Source organism: Sturnira hondurensis, unplaced genomic scaffold (genome assembly GCF_014824575.4).
Source record: "Sturnira hondurensis isolate 20B ecotype Veracruz unplaced genomic scaffold, ASM1482457v3 Scaffold0018493, whole genome shotgun sequence".
In the NCBI taxonomy this organism is placed as follows: Eukaryota; Metazoa; Chordata; class Mammalia; order Chiroptera; family Phyllostomidae; genus Sturnira; species Sturnira hondurensis.
The window spans coordinates 285,117-290,720 of NW_028091124.1; the positions used below are offsets into that span (position 1 = coordinate 285,117).

The 5,604-nt window shown below is 55.3% G+C and overlaps 1 protein-coding gene across 3 annotated transcripts in view; it reads right to left on the reverse strand.

Annotated features, from left to right (window-relative positions):
- Window positions 1–4,071, reverse strand: part of FARP2 (FERM, ARH/RhoGEF and pleckstrin domain protein 2) — an 86,816-nt gene extending 82,745 nt beyond the window's left edge. For 2 of the 3 annotated variants that reach the window (XM_037069269.1, XM_037069267.1), the window contains exon 1: window positions 4,013–4,071. The gene's annotated coding sequence lies outside the window, so the exon portion shown is untranslated. Of the gene's footprint in view, window positions 1–3,701; window positions 3,970–4,012 lie in introns of those variants that run through there. The other variant, XM_037069268.1, reaches the window with a different exon arrangement.
- Between the last annotated feature and the right edge of the window lie 1,533 nt (window positions 4,072–5,604).

Sequence of the window (5,604 nt, forward strand, 5' to 3'; positions counted from 1 at the left end):
TAAAAATATTTCTGGTTGCTGGATACAATTTCCACTACTGACATTTGGTGCTACCTACACCAAATGGACAAATCCATTTTTTATGCATCCATTCTCATTTAATAATTTAAAAAACCACCTCAAGACATATTTTCATCTTGAAGTTGGAAAAATCTGGCTCAAAAGTCTGCCAAGTCTTTGAGTGATGACTTGTCAATGCAGGTTGGTTAACAAATGTCACCTCTGAGGGGATGCTGATACCCAGGGAGGCTGTGCCAGGTGGGGACAGGGTTCTTGTGGGAAATCTCTGTAACTTCACTCAGTTTTGCTGTAAACTAAGAGCTGCTCTGAAAAATAAAGTCTACTGAAAACAAGGCTGCCTGCTACGGAACACACAGCTCAGAAGTGACAGGGTCAGGACTCCAGCCCAGACTTGGCTGCCTTGCCTCCCTGGCTCGGCTGGAAAACCGGCTCATGGCTCCGCAGACAGAAGTAGCCCGTCATCTGCACTAAGGCAGCTGCTTAAGTTTCCGTTGTGCAAAAAAAATCCACCGCCCGAGAAATATTTTTGGTTGCTTCTTTTAGGAGGACCAGAAAACACAAAGCAAGCAGGCCCTCAAATAATGTCATTTTGCTCACCATCATTTCATTATAACGTCGATGAAGAAAAAAATTGATGAAGAAAAAAACGGATCTCCACCAAGACCGCTGTCTGTGTGGAGTGTGCACGGTCTCCTGTGTCCACAAGAGTTCCTCCGGGGGCTCCGGGCTCCTCCCCCACCTAGGAATGTGGGTGGCCCTCTTATAGGTGTCCTGTCCAGGGTGGGTCCCACCTGGTGCCCTGAGCTGCTGGGAGATGCTCCGGCCACTCATGACTCTAAACTGGAATCAGTGCTTTAGAAATCATCTTGTTTTTAGTATTACTCTTTCTCAAAAATATATGTAGCTCATGTTTATTTCAGTGTTTAATATTAGAAGCATTCTGGGCCTTTACTTAGACGTTTGGGCCTTTATTCAGACGTTAAAATAGTTTGGTACTATTTTTGCGACCAGCTCTGCAAGTGGTCTCAACCCCACCCTGGTTCCATGGTGCGCTGTCTGCTCTTTATTTGAGGGACTCTGGAGGCCACACACAAGCACACAGAGGTCTGGAAGGGGAGACAACGATGCAGGTGGCCAGGACCACCTCCCCACTGCAGGACCGAGAGCAGAAAGTACGAGGCAACGTGGAGGAAGGGGTGCTACTAGCATGACCCAGAGAGGCTTCCCAGGCTTGAGGCTGGAACTGGGCCTTGCAGTGGACAGGGGACCAGACCAACTGGAAAAAGAGCAGCGTGTGCAGACACGGGGCTGCTGGGCAGCGAGGGGCATCACGGCCCAACCTAAGAGCTCTGGCTGCAATCTCACACCTACTTCCAGTCCACAGCTGAGAAGCCACAAGGAGGATGAGCTGGGGAGAGGAAGCCTGAAGAAAGAGTAGCCAGGGCACCCTACAACATCATAGTATCTCTCTGCATTTGAACTTCCAAGTGGCTACAAACGAAACTCTAGTTCAGGGGAAAGCAATCTTGATTCTAAATAAAACTCCTCACATCACTGTAACCCGCTGATCCTTGTCCACGTCACACGTCTTTGCGGCAGTGGACTGCTGTGCACACTGCTCTTTCACCTCTGTGGTTAAGCCGTGTTTTTAACACAGTTCCACGGATCTAAATGGTTCCGTTTGTTGGGAGGGAAGGACAGAACGGGGTTGCCAGAACATGCTTACTGGCTGTGCAGCACTATGCCACGCTGGCACACGGGTTTGCACACAGGAGCTTGTTTTAAAAACTGGGATTCTGGTCCTGTGTGCTGTGGCTCAGTGGGTTGAACGCTAGCTTTCAAACCGAAAAGTTGCAGGTTTGGTTCCTGGACAAGGCACACCCTGGGTTGGGGGCCTGGTTGGGGGGCTTGCGAGAGGCAACTAAGCAATGTTTCTTTTCCTTCCTCCCTAAAATGTAAATAAAGTCTTTAAAAAACAACTGGGATTCCCAAATCAAAGTCTTCATCACATAGCCCTGGCTGGTGTAGCTCAGTGGATTGAGCGCGGGCCTGCGAACCACACGATCACGGTTCGATTCCCAGTCAGGGCACATGCCTGGGTTGCAGGCCAGTTCCCAAGAGGGGACTTACAAGAGGCAACCATACATTGATATTTCTCTCCTTCTCTCCTTCCCTTCCCCTCTAAAGATAAATAAATAAAATCTTTTTAAAAAAATCTTCATCACATACTGCTAATTGCTCTGCAAAAAGATAAGATCAATTTACAGAATCACCACCAATGTAACTGCTTCCCAGAAACCCGTCGAACTGCGGGCTTTTTCATGGCACGCCGTGTGGAACCCTCACCTTTCTGAGGCCCTTGCCAAGGTAAGACTGGGAGTGACTGCGGTTCCCTGCACACCCACACCACGCCGTGTGCAGGAAGCGCAGCACCCCCTGGCAAGCTGATAAGAAAGTGGGTGAAGGAAAAATGCAAACAGGCCCGAAAGGGGAGGCAGCAGTAAGAGAAGCCTGTTACCGTCTGAGCAGAGGCGCTGGGAAGGAGGAAGGACGGGGTTCCCTGCGGCTCTGCGGGGTTAAAGAGCTTGCAGAGAACCATTCCCGCATCGACCTCCGCTTTGTCTGCCCAGGCCCATCCTTCCGCCCGCGCTGGGCAACTGCTGCCTCTCGCCAACTCCTCTCGCCTGCTGTCTACTCAGACTAACCTTTCACCTGAGAAGTGAGCGGAGAGCATTTACAAGCTCCGACTGTGCCAGACATCGTGCTATTAGCTCTTCTATGGGCCTTTGCCCTCACAACAATGCTGAACAACACATAAACTTCCTCTTTGGGAAGGAACTGGTAGAAGGAACCTGGGAGTCCACTACCAAACACGTTAACGTGTGGAAACGAGCTGGCACACGCGTGACGTGCAGGAGGCGGCACTGTGTGCACTGTGCCACGGGTGCAGCGAAGACCAGCCCCGGGGAGCGTGGCCAGGCCCCGCGGCACTGAGCCCACTGCCTCTCCCCTCCAACGGGTCGGCAACCTGGCCACGGCTCCTTCGCAGATTTCGACAAAATCTTACAAAACAACGGGCAAGAAGCGCTTAGAATTCTACCTCAATGTAGAATTTTGTCTTTTGGTATACAGGAACTCAAAACTTTTGAAAAGACAGCAGACACAGAAAATCAAAATCATATTTGGTCTACAAGCAAAGGTCCTTCCAGGCTGCTACCTCGAACGACTTCTTCCCTCTCGCTGGCAGCGGGGAAATCAGTGCCCAGGGCCCCCTGAGGGTCATCAAACCTGTCCGGCTGCCCCCGCGCCCGCTGGAGCTGCCGCCGGAAACAGAACTGGCACGGTAAGAAAAACCACACTGAAGATCTTTCCACGCTCGCTCCATCCTGTGCACTGACATTACTGTGTCCACAGGCCTCTCCTAATTCTGCTCTCACAGCCACCGCCGGCTAGCACCAGGGTGAATGAAAATGGGTTTGTGCGATGCACTGGATCGCAGCCCGGACCCACGGCCCGTGATTTTCTTTGAAAGGCCCCCGCCACCGTGGAGTAGAAAGTTTAATACCTAAACACCGGATTCCCACCTTCAAGGTACAATTTAAGGAAAGGCCAAGAAGGGCGTAGTCCCCGCCAGCCGGAGCTGCCACTTGTGGCTGGGCACAGGCCTCCACCGCGCTCACCTGGGCCGCCACGCGGGGCACTTTACGCCTCGTCCACGCCGGAGCCTCCACGCGGGGCATTCTCACCACGCCCACCCACGCGCCGCACGCGGGACCCTGCGGGGGCACCCTGGGCCTCATGCGGTGGGCTCCCCACACTCGGCCCTCCTCGAACGGAGCCCGCCGCCCTCGAAGGCCTTGCGAACGCGGCCGTGAACTCCTCCGCTAAAGCGCCGTACGAGGAGCCCGGGCCCCCGAGAGCCCCATGCCCGCCACGCCAGGCCCTGGGCCTCCGCCACCCACCGCCGCGGTCTTGGGCCCCAAGCCCTCACCCGCCAGCAGCCCGCGCCGTCACCCTCAGCGGCCTCCTGGTCCAGCGCCGGCTCCGCCCGCTCCCAACTGCCCGCGGGCCGCGCCGCGCCCCCGCCCCCGCTCGGAGCCCCGCCCCCGCCCCCGCGGACGCGCGGCCGATTGGCTTGTCGGGACGCGCGGCACTGAACCCTGATTGGTGAGCGGACCGGAGGGACCCGCGGAGTTGAATGCAAATCCACAGCGACTCACTCGCTGGGCGGGGCCTCGGCTCCCGGGACTGGACTCTGTCCAGGGTGAGGCCCGGACTAGGCCCCGGGCGGGGCTTCGACTCTGAGGGCGGGACGCGATTCCCCAGGTCCGGGCTCCTTGCGCCCCACCAGTGCCCACCAGCCCTCTCAGCCCCGCCCACGGCATTCCCACGGCTGCCGAGACCACGGCGAAAGGGCAAGGAGGGCCACGCGAGGCTGTGCTGCGTTAGAGACTGGTCGTTCTTGGCGGAAGAACACGGCCCCCTAGGCCCCCTATCTTCGCGACCCCCATCTGCGACCCGAAATGTGACACCACCACCAGCTCCCGGCTCGCAGGAGCACAAGCCAGTTCTCCTTCCGGGGTCTGGGGAACTGTGTCCACTCCAAGGCCCCGCCCCATGTGCCCTCCGAGGTGGCGTGCTGCTGACACCCGCCGCCATTCCCTCGAGGCGGGCTGTCCGAGGAATTAGTCCACGACCGACAGCCTCATCCTTGAGGGGACTTCTACAGTGCTCCCAGCTCCTGAGCTACCCCCAACCCCGTTTCCCCAAAGCCCAGATGGGAGGAAGTGTCGCTCCCAGCAGGGTGGCCTCAGGTTCCAGGCTTGGCCGAAACACTGCTCTTCTCTGACCCCCAAGCCCTCCACCTCCCAGCGACACCACCGCCAACCTTTACATCGGAACGCAGCGGCTGTCCTCCCTGCTTCTAAGGTGGCGCAGAGCTGCTACTGGACCCCGACGGTCGGGACTGCAACCTGCGGAGCTCAGGTAATGATGGGCGACCCCTTGGAGACTGGGGTGGGCACGCTGGGCCTGGCAGGAAGGAACGAGGCTGAACGCCTGGGAGAAGGAACTGGAGCAGGCGGGAGCTTGACTATCCAGTGGGGTGGAAAGGGGCCCAGACTGTCTTACGTGGTCAGTGGGCACCGCTCAGCCCCCCAGATCAGCCTTGAAAGTCCAGATTGTTAAAATGTCTAATAAACTCCTTACCCATATCAGTGATATTTAGAATAGAAATTATTTTTCGTATTTCAGAAACTAATGGTATTTCTATATGCTCGGTTGCCACCACAGCTAATGAGCTCTTTTCCCCACTACAATTTCTAATTAGTGAGCAGCTGTCATCAAACTCTTACTAGTACTAATTTTTATCATTTTTTCCACTTTAAGTAGGTGATCAGATCAACTGTAAATAATTCCTTATGGCTCTTTCCTTTGGGGTCACCAATACAGTATTGGGTGCTGATGCTACTGGTGCAAGTGAGTTCCCTGACTCTATACAGATGTTTGAAGGTCTCAACTTTTTCCAGAAAACCTTACACCTAGCCCCGGGGAGAGAACCAGTAAGGAGAACTACTCAACCTC